This window comes from Apium graveolens, chromosome 9, assembly GCF_009905375.1.
Source record: "Apium graveolens cultivar Ventura chromosome 9, ASM990537v1, whole genome shotgun sequence".
NCBI lineage: Eukaryota > Viridiplantae > Streptophyta > Magnoliopsida > Apiales > Apiaceae > Apium > Apium graveolens.
The window spans coordinates 254,108,156-254,123,804 of NC_133655.1; positions in this window are offsets into that span (position 1 = coordinate 254,108,156).

The window sequence follows — 15,649 nt, forward strand, 5'->3', positions numbered from 1 at the left end:
AAAGCTGATGAATGAATTTTTGTTGGATATCCACTTTCCACAAAAGCCTTCAGAGTCTACAATTTAAGAACAAGGGTTGTCATGAAATCTATCAATGTCTCCTTTGATGATAAGAAGATTACTGGACTTGAAGATTTCAATGATCATGATCAGCTGAGATTCGAAAATGAAAACTTAAATTCTGATACTGAAAATCCTGGCAGTTTAAATCCTGATACTGCAAACTCTGATGGATTAAACTCTGATGTTATTGAAACTGTGGTGACTACGTCAAAGGAAGATGCACCGGTGCAGGGGGAGCATACTGAAGATACAACCACATCTCAAGAAGCATCAGAACATATAACTGGCTCTTCAAGTTCTGATTCATCAAGTTCTGATAAGCCAAGTTCTGATAGTTCTGAAAACTTAAATTCTGAAGGATCCAACTCAGAGAGCATAATTTTAGGGGGAGCATCAGAAAATGTTGATGAAGATAGCATGGATCATGGGGGAGCATCCAGTTCTAGAGAAAACCTTCCATCTGCAAGGAAGTGGACTAAATCACATACACCTGACTTAATTTTTGGAAATCCTAATGCAGGTGTCAGAATTAGAACATCTACTTTAAGTGAATGTCTCTATAATTCTTTTCTTTCTCAGACTGAACCAAACAAAGTGGAAGAAGCTCTTCAAGATGTTGATTGGGTGCAAGCAATGCAGGAAGAGTTAAATGAATTTGAAAGAAACAAAGTCTGGACCCTAGTACCAAGACCAAAGAACAGATATGTTGTTGGTACAAAGTGGGTGTTCAGAAACAAAACTGATAGTGATGGCATAATTATAAGGAATAAAGCAAGGTTGGTTGCAAAAGGATATTCTCAACAGAAGGGAATTGATTATGATGAAACATTTGCACCAGTTGCTAGATTGGAAGCCATAAGGATATTTTTGGCTTATGCTGCTCACAAGAAGTTTACTGTCTTTCAAATGGATGTGAAAAGTGCTTTTCTCAATGGAGAATTGGAAGAGGAAGTATACGTTGAACAATCTCCAGGCTTTCTAGATTCCAATTATCCTAATCATGTCTACATGCTTGATAAAGCACTTTATGGCCTTAAGCAAGCTCCAAGAGCATGGTATGAGACTTTAGCTCAATTTCTTCTGGAAAGTGGATTCAACAGAGGAACTATAGACAAAACACTGTTCTACCTCAACCATGGAAAGGACTTACTTTTGGTTTAGATATATGTTGATGATATCATCTTTGGTTCTACAAATGACAGACTTTGCAAGAAGTTTGCCAAACTGATGCAGTCAAGATATCAAATGAGTATGATGGGGGAACTTAGCTATTTTCTGGGCCTTCAAGTCATGCAGAATGAAGAAGACACTTTTATTTGTCAAACCAAGTACACCAGAAATTTGCTGAAGAAATTTGGAATGCAAGATTGTTCAAGTGCATCCACTCCCATGACCACTGCAACAAAACTGGATAAGGATACTGGTAAATCAGTAGATATTATTGATTACAAAGGTATGATTGGCTCTCTACTCTATCTAACTGCTAGTAGACCTGATATCATGTATGCTACATGTCTTTGTGCAAGATTTCAAGCAGATCCAAGAGAACCTCACTTAACATCTGTATAAAGAATTTTCAAGTATCTTAAAGGAACAGCTGATCTGGGATTGTGGTATCCCAGAGAATCAGACTTTAAACTAATAGGTTACTCAGATGCAGATTTTGCAGGTTGCAAAATTGACAGGAAAAGCACAAGTGGAAGCTGCCAATTTCTTGGAGGCAGATTGGTTTCTTGGTTTAGCAAGAAACAAAAGTGAATTTCCACATCAACTGCAGAAGCAGAGTACATTGCTGCAGGAAGCTTTTGTGCACAGATTCTTTGGATGAAGAATTAGTTACTGGATTATGGGTTAATATATTTTAAAATCCCTATTTACTATGATAATCAAAGTTCTATTGCTATGACAGGTAATCCAGTTCAACACTCAATGACAAAGCACATCAGTATTAGGTACCACTTCATAAGGGAACATGTGGATGAAGGTACAGTAGAATTGCACTTTGTTCCAACAAATCAACAACTAGCAGGTATCTTCACCAAACCACTGTGTGAAGCTACTTTTACAAGATTGGTAAATAAACTTGGAATGGTTTCAGGTTCTTTCTCTAAATCTGCTTAGCTTTTGTTTTGATGCATCAGACTTTATGATCAGTATTTACAGATATTACTATCTTTGTATATTCTGTGCCTAATTGAAAATTGCTTAAGTACTGATTGTTGTCTGATGTGAATTTCTAAACTCTGATAGTGATATGAATGTTTCTGTGATTATTCAATCCAATGAGGATAAATATGCTAGATGCCAACCTAGTAGTCTTTAATATACTAACAAATCCCATGTTAGAAGTAATTATTTATGTGGAAATCTATTGACACAAGCAAATTCTGATATTGAGCTTAGTTAAGTTTACTTTGTCTATCTTATTACTAAGTCAAAAACTAGAATAATGCTTCTCATCTGTTAAGTTCTGATTTTAGTAAATCTGATGAATGTACTAAGTGCTGATAAGCCTCACTTATCAAAAGAAAAAAAAAAGAAAAAGAATAAATATCAGGTACTCCTTTGAGATCTAGAGTAAAAACTGTGGAAGGGAAGACCCAAGTGCATTGCTGGTATTAAGTAATATGCATCAGAAAAGCAAAAATAAATATTTTTCTTGGTGACTTTTCACACTCTATGATTACTGGAGAAATACTCTGATAATAGCATAAATAATGATAAGCAGTACTCACTTACACTGAGAAGCCACTGTAAAATGGAATTTCAAAAGATGCATAAAATGAGCACAAAACAGTTGAGGTGGAACATGCATGAACTCATTCTAAAGTAGACTTCAGAATCATGACAGATTTTGAGCAAAGTTCTTAGTTATGCCTTATTTCTAAGATGTACTGAAGTGAATCAGACTTTAATCCTTATCTGATATTTAGCTTACTGCACACACATACACTCCGTATAAATGATGAAAAATACTGTAGTGATAAATGATGTTTTAGATGAACATTTTATGTGTCAGATTGCATAAATTCTGAGGACAGGTTATGATGGAAGTTCTGATGATTAAGTTCTGAAAAAATAAAATCAGAATTTGTGTGAAGCATTGCAGATATAGGCATTTTACTTTTCGAGTTGAGAAATCATGTTCTGATGACTGTTAAGTTTTGATATAAGTCCAAGTTCTGATATTACACTCTGATCCTTTACTTGACTTATTTATCGATAACATCTGAAACAGTCTTATTTAAACTCAGAATAGGTTTGGGTGAAATATTAACAGTCAATACAATGAGGGTTAATGGTACATGTCTATGCACAGTAATTCTTACTTGTTTCATGTGCGCATTAAATCCTGTTTTTCACTTCCAATGACTATTTTTATTCTCATCAGTCTAGGGAGACGAGGTAGAATTATTTCTACTATAATCATTAAATTTACCTTGTGTCTCCTAACATTCCATTGGTTATATAAACCAACATTTTATTACAGCCAGCACATCTATCATTTTCTCCCATACTCACTCTCATCTTATTCTTATCACCAAAAATGGCTGCGTTTGGCTGGTTTTACAATTATGGTACTGAGATAGTACATGTCTTTCTCAATGGAATTTCAACTCCATACCCTATCGACAACATCCCTCACAATCTCTGGATTCAATTTCCTGAGATTATTAAACGTGATCTGTTGACAGTTCGAAGAGAACTACATCTCCGTCGTCTTCGACAGCAGGAGCGAATCATTCGTCTCGCTGTTCTTTTTGTTGAGAGTAGGAAGAAGAAATAGTTTATGCTCCCTGTTTCTCTTCACCGTCAGCTTTGTCAGGCTTCTTAGTTTAGGACAAAAGTTGTTGATGTTAGGATTTGTAGCTTAGGACAATCTTGTATTTTTCTGATGTAGTTTAAATTTCATGGAATGCATTTGCTCAATATAATAATGAAATTTTATATTTATGCAAGATTTTGTCTCTGAGTCGTTTGATATTCTGATGCATTTATAAATCCTGATTTACCCATATTCTGATGACCGTTTTAACTCTGATACAAATCAAGTTCTAATTCTGACGAGTAAATATTTGCTACTTGGTTTCTTTATGGTCATTTTATCACTAGTCATATTTTTACAGAATATTGGTCTCGCGGTAAAAATAATTTATTAAGTGGGAACAGTTTTAAATTTTAAATTAAAACTGGACTACCTTAATTAATGGGATTACTTGGTAAGTGGAACAGTTTTTCCTTGAAATACTGCATGTGATAAGTAATGATTATTGTATTCCCGTGCCCATTAATTATCCTTTACTGTTGCATGTCTGACAGGTGTCCAACGGTTATTTTTTCTACCGTGTATAAGTAAAAGAGAGAGAAGATTGTAAAATCTTTTATTTACTTTCACACTTTATCTCTCTTTCTTTACTTCTATTCTCTCTCATCTCCTGTCATTTTTTTTATACAGATATTTTATCAAACACCTTACAGGCAACCTTATTTCTCAATTTTTCTCATGGCACCTAAGGATTTGATTATAGATGGAGCCAAGTTTGTACCAAACAACTATGCTGCAATCTTAAACCATGTTGAAGCTCCATCTGATTTGCACTTTGTGCAAGATCTTCTAGCACACAGTGAGATTGGGTATGCGTTGACCCAACCTCAAGTCATTTCCAGCCAACAAGTTTTGACGTTCTGGCGCACTGGGCATTTTGATAATGGTGGTGCTACTGGTACTCCAAGCATTATTTTTGAAGTAAATGATGTTGAGCATGTGGTAACTCCTGGAGCAGTTCGTAAAGCTCTACACTTACCAGAAGGCTGCATTTTCTCAACACCGGAGGAACCTGTTCTATAGCAGCTCATGGTCAATTTGGGGTATGAGAAGAGTTTGGCCAAGCTTGGACAGTTGAAAAGAGCACATATCAAAAAGGAATGGAGTTTTTTCTTCGACTGCATCACTAAGGCATTCGCCAATAAGTGTTCCAACTTTGATGCCATTCCAATTATGAGTCAACACATCGGGTATGCTATTATTCACCAAACTCATTTTAATTTTGCAAGTGTTGTGCTAGGCTTTATAGGGGATAGGATGACAGAGGATAGGAATGTAGTATACTTTTCTAGATTCTGTCAGCTTATATATACTTTTTGTTGTGCTGATGACCCTCAACTAGCCAGTTCTTTATTTTCACCCTTTAAACTTGTAAAACGGGCTTTTAATGATCTGGTAAATGCTGACCTTAAGAAAAAGGTAGTTAGACCCTTACAGATACCTCAGTCTGTAAAACAGATCTTGGTAAATGCTGATCCTCAAACCTACAGATCTGTTTATCCTGATGTTCAACCCACTAACACATCCCAGACACCACAACAACCATCAGAACATACCACATATACACCTCAGCCTACTCAACCCTCTATCAGAACATATATCAAACCTTCACAGATATCTCAACCTTCATCATCAGCACATACTGTGAGGCCTTCATCTTCAAAGCCCAAGAGGACAAAGACTGTACCTCAGACACCACAGAAGAAAAGGAGGATTGTTCTGAGAGATGAGTCAGACAATGAGGAACAGGTTCCTGTGTCAGAATCTGTTGTCAAAGAAGCTGAGAAAGTCTCTTCTCAGAAGGATACTGGAATTGGGGGATCTAAGCTTCTCAAAAGGCTTAGAAGGATGTATTCAGATAAAACTCCCAAGGAATCTCCACCTTCAAAGAGTTACAAGAAATAGAGAGCACAAAGGTAAATGGCTGAGTTAGTTTCAGAGGATGAGGAAGCAGCAGCTAAGGAAGGAGATCAGGAATCTCTGATCTCAAAAGAGTCAGACTGTGCTGAAGCCACTGCATCTACACCTCCATTGTCATCAACTCAGGAAACTGCTCAAGATAAATTATCAACATCACCTGTGTCTCCTGTAAATGAACCAGTATCTAGTGCAGACCCAGGCACAAGTGCTGCGATTGATATTCACAAATTAATTGTGCCTGAGGTTCTCTACTTAAAAGCTCCACCAGCTCCAATTAATCCATCACCAACACCAATTCCTGATACTAATGAAACTCTAGAATTGTCTACAACACCTTCTCTGCATCTAGACATTGAAGATCAGACTATAGGTGAGCATCAGAATATGGCTGTTGATCAGAACTTGGAAGCAGATCAGCACTTGGAGGATGATGTTGAAGCCTCAATAGCCTCTCATACTGTTCTTTTATCAGAGGATGTTGAATCTGTAAGTTCTGATGCTGTAAATGCTGATGATACTGGTGATGCTGCTATAAATGTTGATGTTGATGAAGCTGGTCCTTCTGGACATGCACCTCTACAAGCTCCTTCAAAAGCTGAACTAGTCAAAAAGTTTGTTAGAGGAGATGCACCAGTACCTTGGAGTGAAACTCCTAGAGGACAGGAGTGGACTAAGGAGTGGAACACAGTCACCTTTGTTCCATCTGAAAAAATTCTTGCTGAGCACTTGGAAAAAGATGATGAGATGCTAATTAATGATGATTTCAAGATACAGCTACGAGTTACTGCATTGAGTACTAGACACCTTCAAGGTCAACACTCAACAACTCATGTCGAGGTGCATAAAATTCAAGAAGCTTTACTCAAGCAAGAAACAACTATGAAACTTGAAAAGAAAAGCTTTTTCAAACCTACCTTTGACAGAGTTGCTTACATTGAGAAAATCCAAGAGAAGCAACAATCTCAGATTGATGAAATTTTGAAAAACCAAGCTTATCAGAAATCTCAACTCGATGAAATCCAATCCTCAGTGGAATTGCTTGTCTCTCTTCTTTTACCTGCTGATGCCAAAAAGGGGGAGAAAGTAATTAAGTCCAAATGCAAAACTGTTAAGACACTGAAGGAGAAGGATGATGAAAAAGATGACCAGGGAAACTCTGTAATGGGTGAGGGTCATGGTCAAGGTAGAGGTCTCTCATCAAGAAGAGCTGGAACTACAAGTCATAGAACAAGTTCTAATACTGGGAAAAGAATAACTTCTGATACTGGTAAAAGGATAAGTTATGATGAACTTTTGGATCTTGATGAAGAAATTTCAAGACGGTTATTTCTGAAAGAAAATCCAGGAATGGACTTTGAGAGTCTAATGAAAGAAGAAGCTAGACTTAAGTCAGAAAAAGTCAATTCTAAATCTGAAGCTTCTATTGGTAAAAAGAAACTTCCTAAGGCCAAAGGCATTGTGATAAAAGAAAGGACAAATCTTGTGGCAACTAAGGTCAAATCACAATTGCAAATAGATCCAAGGTCCAAGGGCAAAGAAAAAGTTGGTGAACCTATAAAGGTTTATGTGCCTCCTATGGATGAAGAAATTTCTGTTAAAGATGCTGATATTACTCTGACTTCAAGAAAGATTTCTAAGACAACCTTTGACATGGCTCAAGTTGTTCAGAGTCAAGATATAGTTAGTTCTGATATAACCATGAAGAAAGCAACCTCTGATATAGCTCAAGTTGACTTTATATCAGAAGATAAATCAAAGGAAACCTCTGATATTGCTCATGTTAAATCCTCAAGGTTACTCCTACCAGGATTCACTAAAGCCAAACAGACTCAACCTTTGAAGAATGCAGCAAGTGGTTTTGAAGCAAGAGTGGTTACTGGAAAGGAAGCAAGAGATAAAACTGGATTGGGTAGTGCTGATGAAAGAAGAGTGCAGAACACAACCAATGATCCAACTTCCTTAAGTGAACCAGGTGTTGGAGCAAAACCTGAAAGATTGAATCAACTAGAATCTGTACAGATGGTCTACCATACCTACTTGAAAGAACACATCCTGTTATATTTCATGATAGATGGTAGGGTTTACCATATACGGGAAAATGCTATACCAATGAAGTATTTTGAAGAACTAGAACATGTCTTATTCTTACTTCAAGTGAATGACAGAATAACAGAAAGTGCTGCAAACTATTTGAAGACTCAAATTTAGAGACAGAAAAGACTTTATTCTGTAAAGTCTTACAGCACATATCTTCCAAAGTACAGAGATCACAAGGGTGATATTGTTGAGATGAAGCCTAACTCTGCTAAGATTATAACTACCTTTCTGGGTTATAAGGCTGTAGAATTCAAACTTGAGTCTGACAAGGCATATTTGATCAGACTGGATCAGGACATAAGGAAAGCTAGAATTAATGATCTTAGGGCTGCTATCTTCCAAACTGGTGAAGATTATGCAGAACTCAAAGATGCTAAAAGGAGGATGATTGATGAACTCAGATATGCTGAGAGATGTTTGTTAAAGAACTATCTTAGAACAACTCCTGACATCAGAGAGATCAGAAAGTAAAGCCAAGTCAAGATCTACAACTACTCAAATTCCGATATGTATACAGACTTAAGTTATTATCAGAAGTTAAAGTTGGTAAAGCTTTAAGGACTGTAAGTTGTAGTTATCTAGTCATTTCTCATGCATTTGTACTTAATGTTTTTGACATCATCAAATATCTGTTAAACGTGTATATTATGCTAATTTACAAGTTGGGGGAGATTGTTAGATATATTTGATAATGTCATGTCTAATATGATTTATATTTAGTTTTCAGATCTTACTTAAACAGGACAAATCAGTACTTAACTAAAATCAGCACTTATACTAAAGTCAGAACTTAAGTTATTAGTACTTAAGGTTCAGGAGATATTTATCAGGAGATAATATCAGGACTTAAAGGAAACTTTCAGATAAGGAAGGCGGCTGATTGAAAGGAAAGAAGATCAAGACAAACGTAAGAAGAGATATGCATGAAGAAGGAATTCTATGAAGAATGGAATACTTGGAAGAAAAGATAACTGGTTGATATATTTTAGGAAGCAGAATTATATTCCATATCAGTTAGCGATTATCTTGTAACTGTGTAGTATATAAACACATGCATAGGGTTTACACTATAAGTGTTATCATTATCGAGAATATTATTCATTGTAACCCTAGCAGCTCTCGTGATATTTGTTCATCACTGAGAGAGGACAGTTCCATATTGTAACAGAGTTTATTGCATTGAATAAAGTCTGTTTTCTGTTACTTGTGTTATTAGAATTCGATTTGATTGTGCTATACACTGTATTCAACCCCCTTCTACAGTGTGTGTGACCTAACAGTCCTGAACATCACTGTCCAGAACTAGGATATTTTTCCTGTTGCCCTGCAATCACAGAAACCACTAATGATTAGTTTTAAGGACCCAGACTTGCTTGGATCCTTTGGCCTTTTTAAGTTTGTTAGCATTTGCAGCGGATTTAACTTCAGAGTTTATGCTAACATTTTTCATATCAGATTTTACAGTATCAGACTTTGCATCAGAACTTATACTAGAAGGAATAATGCTAACTTTTTTTAAAGAAGGTTTTATTTGATAATAATCATAGTACAAACTATGATATTCCTTACAAGTATAAATGGAATGCCATAAACTACCATAATGAAAACAAGGATTTTATGGTTTAAACCTAACAGTCTGACTCTTAACTCCCGATTTAGGAGGTAAAGAGTTTATATCCTTATTCTTCCTGCAAAAAGAAACAAGATTGTTAGTGTTTCCACAGTTATTGCATTTCTTTCTAGGAGCATTAGGAACAGACTTATAATTATTGCTTTTATTCACACCTTCCTTTCCATTCCTATTTTTCCTAGGTGGCTTTACCTTGTTTACATTCTTAATCTCTTTTAGCTTATACTTAAGCTGCTTCTTTGTCATTAAGCCTATGTTAACTTCAGCTGGTTTATCCTATTTTAATTTGTTAGAGGTTGACTCTGCCTTAACTTCTGTATCATTATCTTTCATCTTTTCAGAATTAGACTTTACAGTTTTAGCTACAAACTTAACATGATTTACCTTTGGCTTAGTAGTCTGTTTAACAATAATTGGCTTAATTTGTTCAGTTCCTATTTCACTTTTATCATCTCCATAACCTAAGCCCTCTTTCCAGTTTCCACTACTTAGCAAATTCTGAGTTGTTCTGCCAGAGTTAGTCCAAGTCCTAATAATCTCTCTTTCCTTTTCTAACTCAGTTTTTAGAGATTTATTCAATTTTAACATTTCATCTCTAACATAAAAAGCATCATCTCTTTCTTTCTGAGTTTGATGGAACATAACTAACTCCTTTTCTAAATAGTCATTCCTTTTCTTAAAAGCCAGATTTTCAGAGTTAACCTATCACATGTTAAAGTTTGATCTCTATAACTAATGAATATGGTTTTAAGATAAGATCTCAGTAATATCATCAGTATGAAAAGCATAAGTTGTTTGAGGTACCTTTAACTCAGCAGCATCAGAACTGCTATCAGCATTTACCATCAAGGCATAGTTCACCTCATCTTTAGAATCTGAAGTGTCGATCCAGCTTTTCTTCTATGTGACAAGGGCCTTGCCTTTGTCTATCTTTCCTTTCTTGCATTCAGGAGATATGTGGCCTCTTTCACCACAATTGTAGCATTTAACATTTTAGTAGTCTCCTCTGTCAGACTTTCCTTCTTTGCCTTCAGATTTTCTGAAACTCTTCTTATCAGAACTTCCACTTTTCCTGGAAAACTTCTTTCCCTTTCTGAATTTCCTGTAGGCTATTTTTGTGATACCCTTCACCATAAGAGCACACAATTTCATTATCTCTTCATCAGCATCCATCTCAGATAGACTTTCAGTTTCTGAATACTCATCATCACCATCAGAACTTGATGAATCTGAATCAGACTTATGATGAGAGCCTTTCATTTGCCTTTCTTTGAGGCAGCCACTTTGGGGAATTCCTCCTCAGCCTTAAGAGCAAATGTTCTTGACTTTCTCTCATGCATCTTGCTTCTTTGATCCATCTCAAGTTCATGAGTTTTGAGCATACCATAAATTTCATCAAGAGTAGTTTCATCAAGAGCATAGTTGTCTCTTATAGTAGTTGCCTTCAAATCCCAACTTTCAGGAAGAGCTAAAAGGAATTTAAGATTAGAATCTTCAAGATCATATTCATTATCCACCAGTGACAGATCATTCAAGAGTTTGACAAATCTGTCATATAAACCAGTTAATGACTCATCAGGTTTTAAGTCAAAGTGATCATACTCTTGAGTGAGTATAGTCCTCTTGTTCTTCTTAATTGCATCAGTTCCCTGGTATCTTATCTCCAAGGCATCCCATATCTCCTTTACAGTCTTGCAGTTAATTACCCTGTTTGACATGACATTATAAATGGCACTATGCAGCAAATGCCTTACCTTTGCATCCTTGGCAATAGATGAGATATCTTCATCTGTATACTTACTTTTCTCCTTTGGTACGGTCTTTGCTGGATGATCTGCAACTACAACAGAGAGCGTGGTTGGCTTATGTGGTCCTTCATTAATTCTGTCAAGGTATTTTGGATCTGTAGCTTCCAAAAACATAGCCATCCTCACTTTCCATATGGGATACTCAGAAGGTCTCAGCATGGGAACCTTAATAGTCTCATATCGACTGTGGATTTGAGTCTTTGGAGTTTTATTCAGTTTTGGTGGGCTTGGTTGGAGTTTGTTCTTCTTCAGACATGATTGTTTTGGATCTTTACTGTATATGTGTTAATAGATAGGCTCTGATACCACTTGTTAGGTCACACACACTGTAGAAGGGGGTTGAATACAGTGTATAATACAATCAAATTGAATTAAGAACACAAGTATGTAACAAAGAATAATCTTATTAATAAAACAGTATTGCAATGGAACCGTTCTCTCTCATTGATGAACAAATATCACGAGAGCTTCTAGGGTTACAATGAATAATATTCTCGATTATGATAACACTTTTAGTGTAAACCCTATGTTGTATTTATATACCACACAGTTACAAGATAATCTCTAATTGATATCGAATATAATTCTGTATTCTAACATATATAAATTAGTTATCTTTTCCTCCAAATCTTCTATTCTTCATAGAATTCTTCTCCATGCATATCTCTTCTTGTTTTAGTCTTGATCTTCTTTCCCTTCAATCATCCGCCTTTCTTATCTGAAAGTCTTCTTAAGTCCTGATATTATCTTCTGATGAATATCTTCTGATATCTTAAGTTCTGATAACTTAAGTTCTGATATCTTAAGTTTTGACTTCAGTATAAGTACTAATTTCCAGTTAAGTCCTGATTTGTCCTGTTAGTCAAGATCTGAAAACTAAACACAAAACATCATTAAACATGACATCACAAATATATCTAACATTCCAGTTCAAGATAAGCCTTATCTTTCTTTACCTTCTTGGGTTTCCTGCATTCTGTAGCAAAGTGGCCTAGTTCATTACAGCTGAAGCACCTTATATTAGATCTGTCAACAGATCCAGTTTTGTAACCACTCTTGCTATCAGAATTTTACTTCACTTTCTCTTTTCAGCTGTTGTCTTTGTTAAAAGACTGTCCTTTACTTTTGAAGTATCTTGGCTTCCTTACTCTAATGGTAGAGAATTTTCTATCCAGATATGCCATTGACCGATCTAGCTCATCCAGTTCTTCAAGAGTATAGAACTCATACTTTTCCAATTCTAGTATGACTTGCTCCTGTGAATCAATTATTCTTTGCTCGCTTATTGAGGCAACTGGAATATGAGATCTTGATTCATCATTAGATGTTTGACCTTCATTTACTATTAAAGCACTTGAACCATCTATAACATGTCCTTGCCCAGATCTTAAAGATTGCCTTTGAATCATCTCAAGTTCATAGGTTTTAAGAATTCCATATAGAAATTCCAGAGTTATTCTGCTCAAGTCTCTCCCTTCCCTGATTGCTGATATTTTCTGTTCCAAAAGATCAGGAAGAGTAAGCAAAAATTTTAGATTCACCTCTTCAGCTTTATAGTACTTGTCATGAAGCTGCAAGTCATTTATCATCTTATTAAATCTTTCAAACACTTCAGTAATGCTTTCCTTGGGCTTAGCCATAAAACCCTCATACTGTGAAATCAGTATTCTTCTTTGATTAGATCTAACTTCCTCAGTTCCTTTACATAGTATTTCAATTTTCTCCCATATTTGCTTAGCAGTGTCACAGTTAACAATGTTATTATACATCACATTGTCAAGTGACTCAATCAATATCAATTGTAAGTTGTTGTCCAGGGAGACTTTCTCCTTTTCAGGGTCAGAATACTCAGATGGATCTTTAGGAGCGTAATGAGCTGGTATGACCATGTCTCCATTTGTAGATTCCTCAACTCCTACCATAGGAATGAAGGGTCCATTCTTGAGAATCTGAACATAGAGTGGATTGGCCATCTTGATAAACAACGTCATTTTCATTTTCCAAAAAGTGTAGTTAGCTTTGTCAAAGGTAGGAATTTTGATGCTACTGATTATCTGTGTATTCATTCTTCCAAGATCTTGAATCTGTTTTCTTTCAGATTTTGCTTTGATACACTTGTTAGGTAATGAATCACACACATGGGGGGTGAATGTGTTTTTCTGATTTTGGGTTTTTTTTGAAAGATAATGGTTGAACAAAGTAAATTTAATCTTGTATAGAAAGGTGTTCATGCAGCAATTAAACTTGCATAAAATAAAGAACACAGATCTTCAAAACTCACTTAATTTTTGTATTAAAAATTAAGATGCTTTGCTACAAAATTTCTAAGCTCTTTGAAGTTAAAAAGCTCAGCTTCTTCTCAAGAGTGTTACAAGAATTTTTTATCTAAATTGTTACTTCTAACTAGAGGACCAGTGTTAACTTTATAGCTCAGTTAACTGTTGGTTTACACAGTGGATAATAAACATGCTATTAGCTTTTCTAAACTGTCACTTGTCATTTCTATTTATAGAAAAACAAATCTTCTATTTCTGGCTTAGCATATCTTTAGCATCCCGTGTTTACTTTAATCTTCCTCTGTCAGTTAATCTTTGTTGTTGATCTTGCACACTCTTCAAGGTGCTTTTTGTAGACTTGTCAATCCAGCTGTTGGATTGTTTGTTGATTGTTTATCTTGGATATTAAATTGATCTGCAATTTTGTACTTTGAGACTGTACTTCGAGATCTCCAGTTTGATTCATTTGAACACTTGATATCTCGATAAGTATAAAGGCTTATCGAGATGTCTGGTACTCCATAATGAGTTTGGCTTGTAGAGGTCTTCAGCTCATCAAGATCTCTAGTCTTCATAACTTCACTTGCCTTGTAAATATCTCTGAGTTCTCGAATGGATATAGACTTCTCGATAACTCTGAGTTCTCTAGTGAAGGAATGACTTGTCGATATCTTTTTGAGTTCTTGAGTAAATTTCCTGACTTTTCTACTCCCGGTGGATATTGCTTTATCTGTTGAATAGATATTGCTCATCTGTCGAGTAGATGTATAGCTTATCCGTCGAGTAGATATTGCTCATCCGTCGAGTAGATGTTATTCATCCATCGAGTGGATATATATAGCTCATCCGTCGAGTAGATATTGCTTATCCGTCGGTACTCTCTGGAGTTTGAATGACTTCTCGATAAGTCATTCTGGAGTTCTCGAATGACTTCTCTATAACATTAAATCTGTGACTTGTAGAGATCTTGACTTAGAATATTTTTCTCCAAACAGATTTATTCAACTCCAAGCTTCTTCAAAATTCTTCTGAGGCATGATCTTCTTGATCTTCTTCCAGATAGAATCCTTAGGCTTGATACTGTTTTAGGAAAAAGACTCTAGTCTGCTCCTTTGCATTTTTACAGACTTTAAGTGTTACAAGTACATAATACAAATTTAGATAACAATACAACTTACTTAGGATTGGCCCCAAGCTTAACTGATTGCTAATGACATTTTCAGCTTCAGTAATCTTTGACATCATCTATTATATATTACATCCTCTACAAAGGGATATCCATTAAAACTTTTGATAATAAAAAATTAATATATTTTGGAAAATTCCCGAGGGGTTTGTTCTTGGTGTTCTTGAAGACTAGTCAGATGTTTGGATGTGTTAGTGTTATCCAAATCAAGAGTTCAAGTAACCGATTTGAAGCTCTCAAGTTTTACTCCCTAATTCTGCAACCAATTTCTGCGACTCTCGGAAATTTATTTATTTATTATTTTTAAATTGATTTGTGGTTTTAGCTTTGATTGCTTATTCATATGTTTTGTTGATATATGATTATAGATCGTGTAATTTAGGGTTAATACATGCTTATTTCCTAATTGTTTGTTAAGTTTTGATGTCTTGCCGGGAAACGTCGCCACCATAACGTTTTTTTTGTTTCTGGTCGAATCGTAACTTGTTTGTGGATTAAATTTGCTAGGTTAAACTTGTGTGTGCATACAATTCGTATGTTTTTAATTTCATCGAGTTCTGGATCAAAAATTTTATTATTATCGTCAGATTATTCAACAAGGTCATCGGAATCTAGACTATTATTGTAATGACAGAAATGCCATATGAAAAATAAATGGAGTAAGACATATTTGACGAACGTACACACGTCGGTAGGAAATTAAAAGTGTAAGGACACAAAATAGGAGTTTTTGAAGTTCAATTGGTGAAATGGTCTGACACACAAAGTGCACATACACGAAGTGCACTTTACTCTTTCAAATATGAGCCAAATGTTCATCTGTTGCTAAATCCCAGAATACTA